Here is a 17,489-nt window from a genome sequence, read left to right as displayed (position 1 = left end):
CCCAGCTCTTGTTCCAATGGGTAGGGAAAGAACTTTCCAAGTTTACCGCCACAGTTTTAGTATTTCTGCTGCCCAGAGATTTGCCAGGCTATTGCAGAAGAATCACTGACAAGTCCAATCAACTTTCACTCCTTGCACTCAGAATTCCATCTGCAGCAGCACAACCAGGAAGAGTCATGTCAATGTGCTGCTACTGTCCAGAGTAGTCAAAAGCAGCCTGAGAGACAAACCTGGATCTGGTTCAAAAGGGGAGGGTAGAAAGCAAGCTTGTTTAGCAGGCACATATTCCTGGACACCTTTTTGGGGGAGGAGGTCGAGAAATGGCTTCTGCTCTTCAGAAATTACCACAGATACACTTTTGTTAAAAAAAAAATAAAAATAAACTGACAATATAGATGTTTTCATTACACACATTTTTCTGCAGGTCTGAAAGTTAATGTGGGGTTTTATCTGTCTATACTAGCCAATAGCTTCTCAAAATAATAGCATTTGCTGACTTTTCTTGCAGCATTTGGAAAGCTGCCCATTTTTGTTATACCTACTCACAACCACCTTCACTGCAGCGTTGTGAATTTAATCTTCTTGCATTTTTCTCACTTCTTATGACCAAACAAACGAAATAACCTCATGACCTCATTGTCTCTTCCCCCTCAGCCTATCCTCTCCTTACAGTTTATTGCCCCTCACTCACTCCACTGTAACTAAAAATAGAAGCTGTCCCATCTCAGAGAGCTGCTTAGCTATCTACAAAATACTTAACACGTTTGGGGATGGACATAAACTGCTATTCCACAGCTATCTGATCCACACTTGTATATTTCTGGTTAATTAGATATCTCTGAAAGGTTACTGCAGGTGGAAGAGAGAATTTCATGCCAAGTACAACAGGCATCTTCCCCCAAACCTGTTATCTTTTTCTTGCCCACTCCCCCCCCCAACCCTGGTGAATATTTTTCAGCTAATCTGATGTGTTATGTTCCTATTATTATCAGGGTAAGTACTGCTGGGAACCAATTCAAAGTATGTAATTATGTGCAAAACTCATACCAATAAGTAGGTAAGAAAATTAAAGCAATTTTGGAAAATAACCTATTTCTTAAAGTATGTTTTCATAAAAGACAGACATGCCACAACTAACAGCGTATATGCAGTAAAATCTAAAAGCCAGCTTTTAGATAGCTCTCAGAATAGCAACACAAGAGTCTCTCTCATGGATTGCCAGTGGTCAAATACAGATTGATTTTTTTAACCCCCGGTCTTTGGTGAACTTCAGGGAAGAAATATGACAAAGTTTCTATTAACAGTTCTTTTCCCATTTCTGTCAACAAGTTTAATCTGCAACTCGCAGATAAAGCCAGAAGAGCTCCACAGCAGTGCCCCAATCTGCCTTCACTTTTAATATAGCACCTCTCCAACGATGCATTTTGATCTGAGTGGTACAGATGGTCCACTGCTTTCTGTGCCTCTGCAGGCCATCCTCCAATATTCAAGATGCTTAATCTGTAGTGCCTCTCATGAGAATTAGCTCTGCCTCTTATTTTCTCCCAAGATTACACACGTGAAGTTGATGAGTCTGGTCACTCCTGGTTTATATTTAGGAAAGTGCTATCAGAAATTTATGAAATGTTCTTTAGCTGTGGCATCTAGCTGAGCTTTATTAAGCCTATGAAACCTCCTAGCAGACTGCTTTAGAGAAAGTCTGGTCCTCTTATCAATTCTGTGTGGCAACACAGAGAGTTACACTAAGTCACACTACAAATGTTGAAGAGATAAAGTCAGACTTCAGTACATTTACTCTATTTATAAAAGAACTTAGCTGAGGGCTGTTCCCAAGTAACATTTACACCAAGGAAAGACTTATTTATAACACTGCCCTCAGTAATTACTGTCAGTTCTGCAGCAGCACAGGCAGAATGCACAGGGATGACTGATGTCAGTTCTACCCCAGATGGTATTTTTAACATGCTATTGATTAGTATTGCTGGGCACAGATGTAACAGGCACTGTGTGTGTAAAATCAGCAACTGACAGTGGCTTGCACAGATTGGTGCTCCCAACCTCACTAATGCAAGTCCCAGCACAACTGTCCCATGCACAAGCCCACTGCAAGTGCACTGAAATCAGGTAACTCAGTTATTACAACATAACCCACAGCAGCATCTGACTCTTCCTATAAACAACAAAGGTACAAACACGATATCTAATTAATTCTGTAACTTAATCCTGCTCCGAGTCTACTTCTAGAAAGCTGCTTCTAGGTATGTTTACATTAACTGGATTGGTTGTTTTTTTTTAAATAAGCATGCTGCAAACCATTACACACACAATTGGTATGACAAGTTCAACTGGCCCAGCAGCCAGCACAGAGCAGGGTAGGTGCCTGTGAGCCACGCACTGGAGTGCACAGCAGGGGCCAAGTGGCCACGAGAAGCAGCACAGAGCCACTCTCAGTGCGGCTGCAGCCAACGCCAGGTGTATTATTCAAGCAGACCTAGGTGTGTCATTTGTCCAAGGTCTAAATTCACTGGAATACGTGGTGCTGGAGCCATTCCCTAGCAACCAACCCAATTAAAACCACTCTGCCAGTTAAATGGATTCAGCTGTGCTGCTGTTCTTTTAACTCCTCAGTCACTCCCGTGCATCCAGCTTTGGTTATGATGCTCCTTCCCTTTGCACTGAAGTTGTCAGTCACCGTTTCAAACCATCACATTGTGTTTGTAAGAGATAAAACACATTTTTATATTTGGATTGGGGAGAATCCTGTTTGCAATCAAACAAGGTTCTCAGGGGAAGGCTGGTATCAACACTACTGCTGTAATCTAACAACGTGCTGTGCTTGCTTATAGTTTTCTACCTTCTGATTCTTTTTTTGCCCCAGGTAGTCAAAAATTTAAGAGAAAGCACAAAAATCGAATTCCCACTTCTAAATGTGACTCTTGAAAACTACAGTTGTGCCGATTTACCTACACAAACTATGGGTAAGGCATTTTTATTGACAAGTATCTACAATTTTTTTTAGAAGTCAGGAACAGAGCTTCCAGACTTACTGGGGCACTGAATTACTATGCAGACACATTCTTCTGTCTCGCTTGCCTTATGTTGGTGAACTCTATACCAAAACCAAATATTTATCACGGAGAAGCTTACTCACATTACAAAATCTCATTCCTACTTTGTAACTTTATTTTAAATGAAACAGAATTATGAATTAGTTACAATTTTCCATAGGACTTGATATTTTAGAAGGTGTTTTTAAGCAGCTCAATATACTCTCCATGAACCCATACTATTCTTTCTGTTCACTGGTTGCATGTTACTATTAGTGCTTCCCAGTGACACACAGAGAATTAATTAGTCCTCTGACAGGTTAAATTGCTATTTGGATCCCCCAAATCCACAATAATAAACATGCTGTTCTGCACCACATGCAATAACCCGTAACAACTTCAAAGAAACAAAAAATTATTTTGCTATTCTACTTATTATCTTCAAGTAATTATATGTAATAGAGATACTGTCCTTGACTTTAAAGCTAATTATATTAACTTGTACTAAGTACAGTAATAACCACAGACTTTCACTTCTGAAGACACCACAAGGGAACGAGCGCAAGTGTTTTAAGACAGAAGAAGTCGGTAAAAACAGCTACCATTACACAAATACATTCTACCGAGTGAACAAATTGGTTTTTCGGTAGGAAAAAAAAAGGAAGTCTCACTGCGTTCACAGAGATGCAAACACACGCAGGCGTTCAGACACGGAGCCGTCCGGTGATGTGCCAAACGCGAGGCTGAGCGCCCTGGCATCAGCGGGTCTCCGGGGACTGCTCTCCGCACAGCCCCGGCCCAGCGCGGCTCCCTCTGCCCGCACGGCCGGACCCGGGTCCGGGTCCCCTTGTCCCCGTCCCCCCGGTTCTCAGCCAGCGGCGGCACCGAGCGCCCGCCGGGCCGAGGCCGGGGCCGGCAGGGCCGCAGCGGGGCGGGGAGGCTCCAGGGCAGCTCCCGGCATCGCCTCCAGCCTCCGCCCGCCCCGCGGTCCCTGCAGCGCTCCCTCCGCCCGTGTGCCCAGCGCTCCCCGCTAGGGCAGCCCGGCCGAGCCGCCGTGCCCAGCCCGTGAGGCTGGCGGGGGCTCCAGCCCTGCCCTGCGGCGCTCGCCACTCACCGCGGAGCCGGCGCTCAGCCGTGCCGGGCCCCGGCCCCCGCCCGCCCGCCGAGCCCCGCCAAGCGCATCCTCCGGCCGCGCTGCCGGGCAGCGCCCGCAACCCGAACACAAGCGTTCAGAGGAAGCGCTCGGGCGGGTGCGGCCCCCGCTTCTTCTTCCTCCTCCTCCTCCTTCTCTCCCTTCTTCTCCTTTTCCCGTTTAAAAAGTTCATTTACCTCGAGGATCCTCCTCCCGGGATTGACGCAATGCCCGGCGGCGCGCAGGGAGGAAACCTGTTCCACCAGCCCCCGGCTCGTTCAAAGTCCGGCGGCAGCACCGCGGCAAAGGCGCATTCCCGCAGCCGGGGGGGCCCAGAGCCAACCCCCTCCGAGGGGAAGGGGCCGACGCTGAGCTCCCGCAGGAGGCACAGAGCCTTTACCAGCGAAGGGGACAGTCCGCGGACGGGTATGGACGGGGAATTAATTGCCCCTCGTGTTCTCAGCTCTCCGTGTCTCCCACGGTTTGCCGAGTGCTGCCCCCCCCGCAGCGCTGCTGCGCTGAGGAGGGACGGGACAGACCCCGGCGGGGCTGAGGGGCTGCGTCTGCCCGGAGCCCTGCACAGAGACCCTGCGAGGGACAGCCTCGGTGCCTCAGGTGCCGGTAACACAGCCCCCGATGCACCTGTGCAGCTGAAACTAAAGGTCCAATATCCATTAATAAAAGAAAAGCCAAAGCTCTTCGAGGTAGGGGCTGCGTTTACAGCAGGTGCTGTCTACACTACGTGCAACCAGTTACATTTTACTTCTGGAACTTGTCTGGGTAACTATCTGAATTGGTAATATCTTCAGTGTATTCTTTTATAGACCTCTTAAATATGTTTATTTCAGATATACTAGTACATTAACTTAAGAAAACCGTAAGAACAAAACACTTCTGGCAGGATTCCCACGCTGACATGTAGCACAGGTTACCTCAGAACTTCCTGTCTCTTCTTATTACATTTAATATTCTGTTCTATCTGTGATTTATTTTGGATTTTTGCTTTAACACAAGCACTGCCTCCAGTGACTCCATCCGAACTTTGCTGGAGAAGGCTAACAGTCTTGAACAGTTTCTTATTACAGGCTCTATTCTTGGCTACACACAGACAGACCCTAAATTAGCAAAAAATGAAATGGCACAATTCCTCCAAACTGAGGTACCAAGTGGGCAGGAACGAGCAATACGAGTGAAACACTGCACGTCAATACAGCCGTGTCCACACTAGGGGCTGCAACAGCACAACTGTATCGGGATAAATAAGCCACTCCCTAGCAGGGAGTTACACTAATCACAGAGCCACAATCTGTGTGTAAAACAGGAGCTACATCTTGCTAGCATTTTGATAAAATCCTTTTATTGCTTTCTGAGATAACATTTGACCTTTTGCTAACAACTTTCAACTCACAATGAAACAATTTACAGGCAATTAATTTTACAACACACCTGTGAGCTACGATGTTCTGACTCTGCACATTTGAGACATGAATTAGTGTCAGATAAGGCAGCTGAGTCACCCTGAGCCAAACAGCCTCTCGGGCCAGGAACAGGACGAGGAACCCAGCATTCCTGTGTCTTAATCACAAGCCAACAGTTTGCCACCTGGAATACACCACCTCTACCAACTACCTCTAAAGGGACTGCAGTCACTACCAAGGCAAAGGAAACACAAAGCTATGGAGTGGTCTGCATTTTCCATCAGAGAAGAAAACTGACAAGGTCCTTGTATTTCGAGAGCACTGTAAATGGGATTTTCCATTACAAGGAACACATGACCTGACATAAAGCTACATTGTGAGTTTTCATTATTATAAAACTACAAGCAACAATAGATACTAAAACTAGTATTAGTGGCATTGGTATAGCAGTCTAAATTTAACTTAACATCACTGGAAAATCTGTCGCAATAGATCGCTCATTTCAACAAAAGGGTACGTTCACCTCACAGGGAGTGCATGGAACTGCCATTAATGTTAATGGGAGTTATGTAAGTGCATTAAGAGGACAATATACCCCCTGGTCTGCGACAACCCTGCAAAGTGAAAGGTATTTCCTCTTCAAGAGAATGGGGTTTCCATCTCATGCATTTCGAAAGAACTTGTTCTGGCACCGTTACAAAACAGGATGTGTAACAACTATTTGCATACTCGGTGAATAGTTTCCAAAGTTAAAGCAGTTTACTGATTTCAGCTAGTTTGAGGGATATTGGTGGGTTTATTATGAAGTCTAGGGCAATAAAATCATGTGAAATTACTGGTAAAACAAGAAGGTCTGAAAGCTTCCTCATGCAATGGGGAAGAAACTTTTTAGGTATCTACTTTTTAAACAGAACAAACTCATTTCCTTCACTACCTGGCAAAGGATTCCATTGGTGTATATGGATCATCACAACTGACTGGGAGTTCAAAGACAAAATGAAAAAGCAAGATCATTCCCTTTTGCTGCCACACCACCAGAGCTTTCTCACCAAGTAAATTTCAGATCTCTCTCACATCATACCATTGAACAGCTTGAATTTATTTTCCTGTACCTCAAATAACAAATGTTGCTTATTATCTAAATAATTTGTCTAAGCAAACATCCTAGGATATACCTATTTAAGTTAGGAGAAAACAGACCTGGTCGTTTCTTTAAATGCCATCACACATCTACATTGTTAGCCACAGAAATTCCTCCAAAAATTTAATCTGCAGTTTCTGTGTCCGCTTTAACTCTGAAGTAGTGTGGCACAGAGTAGTAAACAGAACAGTAAATGTTGGGCTATGAACTAAACTATGGAGCTTCATGTAAGGGAGAACTACTTTGATCCACTTGGCAGATAGTGGGGGTCCACAGCCTAAGCTTTCATCAGTTTTGAGACAACAGCTAAAACTCAGGGGTGTAACAAGAACTCATGGGGAACTGTCATGAAGGAAGGGCAGCAAGTCAATGATACAGAGAAGCAACTTCTGGGAAACAAGAAGACAGCCAGAGAGAGTCTACTAGTCATTAAAAAACCCACCCCAAAAATAGAAGCTAAGCAACATGCTGTGTGAAGCATGTCTTGTTCACTGTTGCCAGATACACTGTGCTTTCAGAGCTCAAATATTGTTCTCATGTTACATGCAACAGAAAAGAAGGGCTGGCTTTCTACATATTCAGTCAATGCCTTCTAATCCTCCTTCAGACTTGCTAATCGTTGGCTTTATAGGAGCTCATCACGTGTAAACTTCTCACACCGTTGGTCATATTTTCTCCTCTGTGCTTTCATATTTTTCAATGCATATGAACATTCTCCAAGTCATCTTTAAAGACCTAAATATAAAGCCAGCAACTGTAGAACATAAGCCTGATCTCCCTTGCTTTTCCTCAGTATAAAGTATTACAGTAATCACTCCACCAGATTACACTGGTCAGAGCCCCTGTATTACAGAATCACAGAAAATGCTGAGCTGGAAGGGACCCACAAGGATCAGAGAGTCCAATCATTATGGTAGTATAAAGTTGAATTTTTTACTGCTTTAAACAACTGCATTTCAGCTGCATGAGTTGTGTAAATACTGGTTCAACAACAAATCAGAACACTGCTAGGAAGGCAGAAACAGCACAGTATGCTCCACTCCTCGAGCCCTCACATGGCACGTGTTTTATACAACAGACTCCTGCTCAATATGATTTTATGGGTAATTGCTTGAACTCTTAAAGTTGCACTTCCTATAAATGTGCAGTCACATTACAGGGAAAACTCATAACAGTGAATGCAAGTTACTAGGCAAAATAATGCAGCAGCAGAGATGATGGGGAAGATGCAACAGTAACAAAAGTAACACCTCAGTGCAGTGACAAAAGTGATAGCTTATCTATTTGGACAACAAACTCAAAAAAATCTTTCCTGGAATGCCAAACAGAAAATCATAAAACACTACTAGAATGATCCTGAAGTTCACACACAGAATTAATACATGTGGTCTGAGTCTTACTATTATTATTAAGGCTGAAGGATGCATCTTAAACACAGAGAATGTTAACTCAATGAACAATTGTTGGTCATTGAGCCCATAAAAAGAAACAAGAACAGTAAAAAAAACACCCTTTACCCCATTTATAAATTATCCTTAAAACAGCTGCTCTTAAGCCAGCAATTCTTTAATAATTTATTTTAATAAAGAATTTCTCTATTTATAAAGAACTCAGATTTTTCTTTTGTATATCTTTATCTAATTTTCCTTTGTAGGCTTTCAACACAGTGCTCAGGCTACCTCCTGTTCCAATACCTGGACGTTGTATGGATATGGAGCAACAGGACAATGAACACCTTGTTTCAATGATGATTAGATGCAATCTCAGCACAACTTGGCATGTGATGCAAAATGTGAGAGACTATTGTTTTTTTACTAAAAAATCTCTTGGAGAAGACAACAGCCACTCCCCTCATCTAAATAACATTTCCTAAGAAAATAGTGAGGTATGTAATGATAAAATACTCTGTGTCTATCTAAAAACAACTATGCTCTGATTTCAAAAAGATTTTAAAGCAGAACAATGTATAATCCACTGACACAGGACAGATAGAGCAGCAGGGCTCACCCAAACACCACAACCTTCACTCTTCTCTGTGGCCCCTGTGCATCTAACACTGGTGGGGGATGTATCTGGGTGACCTCCTGCAAAGCAGCCCTGGCACCCTCCAAGGTCACCTTCACGTCCTGCCCCTGAGTATGTCACAAATTAGCACAGCTGTCCAGTCTGTGTTACGTCCTTTTTGCCATATAAAAGTTTGGGTTGCAGTTTTTAGGTTCATCTGAATTTGATGCACCTACAGCAGAAGTACTTTCACTTACAAAGACCTCTCCTGTTGTAGGCACAGAGCCCAAAGGGATGCACCTGTACTTTATCTCTCTTAGGAAAGATGAGACTTTACTTACTCTGCTTATTGTTATTTCTTCTAATCAAACCGTTTAGCAGATCTGCCCCTCTATCTCCAATAATTTAAACAGCAATACAGGTATCTGGATCTGACTGAATATTTATATATTCTAATCTGGGCTTCAAATAAACCATTTCAAGAAATAAAAAAAAAAAAAACCAAAACAAATTACACAATTGCCAGCATTTCACACACATAAAAAGTAATTTTCTCATTCTCTTGCCTCAATAGCACGAGTGAAGCAATGCTCATGGTGAGATGTGATACCTGTTATTAGATCAGCTGCTTCCTATGGGAAGGAACAGACACAGCCTCAGGCATATCAAGCACTTCTTCAGATCTGAAACAGAAGCAGCCACCTTCAAAGCTGAACTGCTCTGAATTTAACTAAGGTGTTAATCAACCATCTGCAAGAAAAGTAGCTCCCATCTCTGATACAGGAAGGCTTGCTAACAAAGAAAGAGGAGACACAGTTTGGTCTGTTAAAATAACACAGTAACTCATCTCCTGAAAAAAGCAGACTTATTATCGAGGTAGGGATACAGGAGAAACCAGAAGAGAGGTTAAGAGAACTACTCTACCTATAAACCCAGTATCTCTAACAAGTTTATAATTTTTACCTTTTAACAGAGTCATGAATTTTAATCTTAAAGCTCCTCTTCTGAAGGCGCTTTGTGGATGTCCCTTGAGGGTCAGGATCGTTTCATCAGAAATAAGAGTTGTTACTTGATGAGAAATGTTCACCTACCAGTCATTGGCATCTCTCTCTCTGATCATCTGCAAGGATCTTGGGGATTTCTTGATGTACTTTGTGTAAGGTCATTTAGTGCATTGGGATATGCAGGTTATTTTCTCTGGAGAATACAGAGATCTATCAGCAATTAGATATTCAGTTTTGATAGTGTTATGGCAGGTTCATTACTCTCAGTACAAGTAATGTACTGAGAGTAAAAGAAAGATTTAATCCATACCATGTGCATTCTTATAAATTATTGTACTTTTAGAAAAGTTGCTCTTTAATAACAAACCAACAATTCCATTTTTTCCTCCTGGGTCTCCAGGGCAGAGGCAGATATCTGGGCTCCACAACACTTGTATTTACTAGCCTAACAGTTTCCAGCCTGAAGTCCATGGATCTCTGGGGCTCTGCAGATTAAATTTTTAGGCTACACTGTATGCAATTATCATCTGCTTTGCTTCCCATCGTTTCTGTACATGCACCAGAGCATATCAACTACCCTGAGCTGCAGCTCCAGCTCCTTCTGCACTGGGCAAAACACACACATTTCTGGGGTCCAGGATGAGGCAGAGAAAGGAGGAGAGGGAAAAGGACAAGAGCACGGGCGGGGTACAACGTCCAAGGAGATAAAAAACCCTCCCATACAACACACAGACCTCTACACCAACCACTAAAATTGAAACAGAAACAGTCCTGTTTAGTAAAGCTTTTTTTTTCTTTCCATATCTGGTGTTCTGGGCTGTCTGACAACTCAGGCAGACACATCCACATTGATGGCACAACAGTCAAGTGCTCATGAAACATGGAAGAAAAGAGTTATAAGAGGAAGTTTCAAAAAAAACTAGTAAATCCTAGTAAATACCTAGGATTCTGATTTAATCACATAAATGCAGGTACTTATAACTTATTTAAGTTAAGTCCTGTCCATTTTGTGGGGAGAAAAAGGCAAGCAGGGAAATACCGGTGTTATTTATGATGGAGAGCCGTGATTCGGGATCTTGCTGCAACACTCAACAGGCAGTCCATTTACTCTGAGCCCTTAAGGATCTGCACTGGTTTTGCTGGGATAGAGTTAATTTTCTTCATAGTAGCCAATACAGTGCTATATTTTAGATTTGTGATGAAAACAAGTGTTGACAGCACACTGATGTTTTAGTTACTGCTGAACAGTGCTTACACAGCACCAAGGCCTTTTCTGCTTCTCACACTGCCCTGACAGCAAGTGGGCTGGGAGTGCATAAAGAAACTGGGGCGAGGGGAAAATGGGACACACACAGCTGGGATGGATGATCCCAACTGCCCAGAGGGATATTCCACACCATATGACATCATGCTCAGCAACAGAAAGCTGGGAGAAGAAGAGGGAAGGGAGGACATTTGGAATGATGGTGTCCAGCACTGCAGCCGAGTGCTCCAGATCCAGAAGAAAATATCACATTTCAACTGAGTTCCTTTCATCAGTGCTTAACTGTAAGAGATCTTGAGAGACTAGAATGCTGATTAAAATTCAAGCACAATGCAGATTTATCTGTTGTAGAGTTGATAATAGGCAAGGTGATAACTCACAAAATTTGCATAGCTGTACTAGTTTGTGCCTAATTACAGACTGCCTTGAGGATGCTGACATATATGTGTCATGTACACTCTCTTCAAACCATCGAGACACTCCACTGCTGCTAACAGCATCTGAAGTTAGAAAGCACTGCTCATCAGTTTTTACTCTGTGATCAAATCTGAACACCAGAGAAACCTCAAGGGCTTGTTCTGACTTTTGAGAATGCTCCTTTCTTAGACTAGAACTTTTTTCTCCAAGCAGCACATCTTTTCTCTCCTTCCCTTCTCTACAATTTCTTCAAGTCCTAAATTTTTCCCCCATGCATTCCCAGTTATGAGCACGTGGCTGATGAACCTAGAGGTACAAATCATAGGTTGAGTGTGAGAATACCCTTTGCTGCTGAAAATATGATTGAAAAACCAAAATTCTACTGAATTTTAGGGTGGCCTAAAGGATCCAAGCCATAATAAAAGGGCTGACTTTAAGCCATTCCGCTAGTTCAGACATGTTCAAAAATGTTGGGAGGGTAACTTCATCCCAAGACGCTTTGTGCTACATCAGCTATCACTTCTCCTCCCATAGTTCACCAGAATAAATTATGAGCTTCCTTCAATCTGGCAAAAAGACAGATCTAAACCTAGTTTATACTTCCAGAAAATCCAGTCATGCACAGATCTAATCTTAATGATTATGAATGCAATCTACAAATGTTGTTTGTTGTTTTTTTTTTTGCTTTAAAACAACTCTGGGGAGTGGGAGTGTTAACATTTGCTTATCAGACCTACGCATAAGGTAAAGAGACAGGAACCATTTAGCAGGCAGTGTCACAATAGACCTTTTACAACTGTAACTCCATAGCAAGCCTTCTCAAAAAGTTACTGGCACATTTTTCTTCATTCAGTTTGCAATGTGCTGATCTCCTTATCCTCTCACTGCTAAGCCTGACGAAAATGAATCAGAGGAAAGTTCATTAGACCTGCCTCAGTGACTGTAACAGCAATGAACTGTGGTGGGTTAGAAGCTGAAGTTTTAGTACCCTGGATCAGCTCAGTGGAAAGGAGCAACAAAATAATGTGGCAAATGATTACAGAACTGCTATAGACAGTAATAACTGAAGATGGATTTTTAAACCTTATGTTGTCTAAGAGCTTCTGACTTGAGATACATGCCAGTCCCTGCTTGGCCCCTTTTTTGTGTCAGCTCTGAGACATAAACAATCTGTTATTTCCATGCCTTTCTCCACGCTACTTTTAAATGAGACACAACATGACAGAAAAGGCCCAACTACACTGGCCTGGGGCAGCACACAGGAAATTGCAGGTTATGCTTAGCAACACCATTACGTAAGATCAGAATAACCAACCTCTTGAATTTTTACAACCTGAAGCATACTGCATTCCAAAATAGCCCAACAGCTCCTTCCACATGTGTGATGATGAATCCTTCTGTAATTTAGGCCTGGAAACATTTTGCACCCTGTCTGACACATTATTGTAGCCTGAGGGTTACAGGAAGGATGGCTATTCCTGGGGGCATAATATCAGCTGCATAGGAGACGGATGTTGGGAGCTACAATGAAGCATAATCCCACCATCTCGACTAGAATAGAGCATTACACGTTCCCTCCCTGACCTACAGTTCTAAAAATAAATGCTGAGCGACTTGAATAGCTTTGCAGCAGTTCCTAAGTTTAAAAGACTGAACTACAATAGGCAAATTAAATACAGCATTGTGAATTCTTCAAGTGCAATTAAAATGTGTATAATATGCAGCTTTCATTTTCACATACTTTCATACATAGCAATGCTCAGACAATGCTGCAATTCAATATTAAATGCAGATATAAAGCTACATGACAAACAGGTAATACTCAAGTGTCAGACTATCTTGATCTCAATGAAAAAATGCTCTTTGAAAATTTGGACAATGTTCCCTTGCACTTAGAAACTATTAAATTTTAACAACTCCATAAACTAACAGTGATGCATCCTCAAAAACTTGTAAATACTCTCCAGCACCTTTGATATTTACAGTTTTATTAATACTTCTTCTTACCTTTTCTGACATAGTAGTAGTACATCTGGGAAGAGTCTTACCACAATTTACCATACAGATTAAGCAGATTATCAAACACCTTATTCTAGGGAACTTGGATGAAGTGCCTCAGTGAGCCCCTTCAAGCAGAAAGTTTAATATCATTTTAAATTATTGTTTCAGAAAAAAAACAGGCCGAAAAAAGAAATAAATATTGCTAGACAGGGAAGTCAAGTAGACCCAGATAAGAAAATATTCATAGGAAGAACAGACAAATAGATCTAGGTAAATGAGTAGAGGAAGTAGTTAGGAACCTGGGCTTCCTCCCTTCAGTTATCCATTAAAGGTTTTCTGTGAAAGGAAGAGGTCAGGAAAATAGATAGTATCAAATATACACACATGTTTAGTGTTTTAGACTATACAGAATGTACTTAAGAATGGAATAGTGTCCTCTTAGCTTACAACTGTCTATATTGCTGCCACCATTTCTTCACATTCTTCATGCACTGCCAAAAGACACTCATAAAATCTCTGCCCCCTGCTGTGACCCTGCCAATACAACAGGACTACACAGTGGCATCTAAACTGGCAATTACCACGTTCTTCTGTTGTTTAAAGAAGCACTGCTGTACTCTACAAAGTTATACCTAAGATTCAGTGTCTATCAAAACTTTCAGAGGCAAACAGGAAAAAAATAATCAGGCACGATGCTACTTTGAGCAAGTAAGTATAGAAGGTGCAAAATACTTGCATGTAATGCTGTCCATCTCATTTCACTTCCATACCAACATAAATAATGATTCACATGCAGAGTTAACAGGGAACGAGGACCAAGAATTTCTGATTCCTCTACTTTTTCTGACAAAGCTTTTCCCTGGTCAGAAAAATTCACACCTCACCTCCACACTGAAAGGTGCTAAGAGATTATCCTGATCTGAATGGTCTAAGAATCAAGCAGCAACAGAATGGCTTCAACACTTAAAAAAACCATTCTAAAATCTAAGTCACTGAAGTTCAGCCAACCTGATGGCTACCAGGCTTGCTGTACTCTGGGACATGACAAATTATGTCATCTTTCCATCTATACTTGCTCCCAGACAAGTAACCCATTTCCAGTACACCCCAAACTCGTTGCACTGTTTCCAGCACAAAGCTCAGATCAGCTCTACTTCCCTGATGTTCTCTTATCTTTATCTGTCAAAGCAAAGGCCTTATCAGAATGCCTTGACGAGCCTTTATCCATATTCAGTCCAGTATTTTCACATTTTCCCTCTCTACTTTAATTCTTCAGTTCTGTTCATCTTTCTTTGTTCTCCAGCACAGTTTGTATGCTCAGAGTATGCTAAATCCGTGAACTTTCACCTTTAAAAAAGATGAAGTAAAAAAAAGTATTCTACACAGAACCCACATTGTGTAAGCTCATATTATTCCAGTCAGACCTTAATTGAAATTACAGCTTTTTAGGAGACACTAGCTCAGAGATTTCTCAATAGCTGATTGTCTAATAGGAAAAACTGCGTGCCTGAGCACCTCTGCCCTTTAGGAAAATACATTTCTTTAGAATTATGTATGAATGTAAAACTTAAACGAACTACATACCTAATTCCTAGAATATAAGATTTCATCCTCACTCATTGCATTACATTTCAAAACTAAGCAAATTTCAAGCCTTTGATGCTGCTTGCTCTACTTCCTGGGAAGCTTTTAGTTTCCAAACTAAGAACTACCTGAAAAGTAAAAAAAAAAAAGTAACAGAAGGTACTTTCAACCATCACAAAACTCAAGCAGTAAGGCTGTAGTTCGTATTTGATTGTGAGCTCTGCAGAGCTTCACACACCAGCTCTGACTGCACGCAGGGACCTGCTCACCTAAATATCTGCAGGGAGATGTTAAAATCAAAGTCCTGCTAACACTTATCACAGCAATGCACTCTCCTCAGCACCACTTCAGAAAGACCAAATAATGGCTTATTGACAATTCTAAGAATAAAAAACTCATGAAGTTTTATTTCTGCTTGTACATTTCCCATTTCTGCTCTAAATCCGGTCAGGTTTATCCGTGCAAGCTCCCTGGACAAACCCAACTGAACAGTGTGACTGAGCAGGGAGGGTTATACTGTTGTGTGGTACATATATATGTTATAGGGTGGCTGAACTGATGCAAAACTAGGAATTAAAAAATCTTCATGAAACCCTGTACATCTAGTGAAATTAAATAATAATAATAAATAACAAAGTGAATCAGCCTGCCCTGTGGACCTCTCCAGGAAGAAATATCATCACACACTGCACTGTCCAAGGAAAATAAGGCATCTGCAAGACTGCTTTGAGCTTTCAAAGGAAACATACACTGACAAGATCAATAAATGAGCTGAAGTTTACATGTAAGATATTCTGTGAAACTCTGGCTTGGAAAATTCCAGCACAGAAAAAACGAACCCCTTCCCCTGGCAAAACCACTCATGTCTAAAACAAATTAATAGGGGGGGAAAGAAAAAAAGACAAAAGGGACAAATCACAGAACAACAAGGTATATGTATTTAAGAAATTGTTATTAAAAATAAATAAGTAAATAAAAAGGAAGGTTTGAGCTTTTTATTTCTTAAACAGCTTAAGCCAGAAAGCTTTTTACTTCAAAGAAGTAAATGTGCCAATGCTTCTTTAAACAAATGAACCTGATATTGCATATTTATCAGGCACTCTAGGGATTTGTAGGGCAAACACATGCCAGATATTTTAGAGAAAATATCCTAATCTGTTTATGTTCCTGTAAACCCTGTTGCAGTGAGCAGGCCTTACAGCAGGCGGATGACACACACTGGCCTTACACAGCAGCTGTGAAACCCTCCATGACAGACTAGTGTTCACACTCTTACACAGAAAATTCATCTTATATATTTCCTTATTTTCTTGGAACACCTACAGTCAGGAGACTTCTCATCTTAAAAGAAAAAGGAAACGCAGCAGAAGCTGGAGAGTTGGTTTATGCAGAAAGCCACACAGAAAGGAGATAATTCAAACTATATTGTTTGTCCTCCAGCCTGGTTTGTAATCAAATTACACAAGAGCAGAGGCTGCATCTTTTTATGCATGTCTGTGGGACTTAGAATCCCAAAGCTTTGAATAAAATACTGTCTCTTTTGGCTCTCCTGATTTATAAATTAATCATTTAGAGGAGAAAATACTACCAAAAAATGCTAACAGATATGTGGTGTAATGCACCTGCAAACAAAGAAAACCATTTCAAAAGCCCTCTGAAATGTACTCCTATTTGTTAAAATGGAGTCTGATATGCCAGGATTGCATTTTTGCACATACCTGTCATTTCCAGCAACATTCAGTACTACCCTAGCTGGATCAACTCCTGCATTCCTCATCAATGCACACGTTTGCCTGTGAAGTGTCAGGCTGTTCTCATGATTTATTTATTTCAAGTCATTTGGTAGTAGCTAGAAAGTCAATAGGTGAATGTTAAAATGATTTTTTTCTTAATTATTTAAGGCTTCAGAAGATTTAAAAAAAGTCTTAACACGAATTGAGCATTCACTAAATAATGCTCCAAGAATAAGAACCCCCTACAGTCTCTTTAAAAATAAATAAGGGACCTGACAAGTTCACTTTGAGAATAACCATCAGGATAGCTAAGATTCCGAGGAACACTCTGCTCCTCCTGGTATAGGTTCCTACTGTTGCATATTGAGTAAAAACCATTGCTATTGGTGCCCCAACACTGACAGACAGGCAATGACAAAGACATCTGGCCACCCTCCAGGAGCCTTCGGCCTTGAAACATCGTCCGCGGCCTGATTAATGGGCACTGCATTTGTGAAAAAGCACTGTCACCACCAGGGATTTCTGAAACAACATCTGTTCCAACGTGCTTTTAATGCCACTGAGGTCAGCACTGAAAGATGTCACCTGAACACCAGGCAAACAGTCGTGAAGGTGCAGTTGACACTCAACAAAGCAAAAGGCATCTAGCTTGGAACTGTCCTGGGCTTGAAGGTTTGTGCCAAGCAGTAAAACAACGTAATGAACTGAACTGAAGTTGGTTCATGAAGAGTACATGGAGTGAGT

The 17,489-nt window shown here is 41.6% G+C and overlaps 1 protein-coding gene across 12 annotated transcripts in view; it reads right to left on the bottom strand.

Annotated features, from left to right (window-relative positions):
- Positions 1-17,489, bottom strand: part of SULF2 (sulfatase 2) — a 110,249-nt gene that overhangs the window by 55,666 nt on the left and 37,094 nt on the right. The window contains exon 1 of one of the 12 annotated variants that reach the window (XM_050313570.1): positions 4,377-4,573. The exons of 8 other annotated variants lie outside the window; for them this stretch is intronic. The gene's annotated coding sequence lies outside the window, so the exon portion shown is untranslated. Of the gene's footprint in view, positions 1-3,718; positions 3,872-4,161; positions 4,299-4,376; positions 4,574-17,489 lie in introns of those variants that run through there. 3 more of the 12 variants (XM_050313566.1, XM_050313564.1, XM_050313562.1) reach the window with 3 other exon arrangements.

This window comes from Myiozetetes cayanensis, unplaced genomic scaffold (genome assembly GCF_022539395.1).
Source record: "Myiozetetes cayanensis isolate MyiCay16 unplaced genomic scaffold, myiCay2020 scf19, whole genome shotgun sequence".
Classification (NCBI taxonomy): Eukaryota; Metazoa; Chordata; class Aves; order Passeriformes; family Tyrannidae; genus Myiozetetes; species Myiozetetes cayanensis.
Note: the sequence above shows the minus strand (reverse complement) of the source record. Positions and strands in the feature narration are given on the sequence as shown.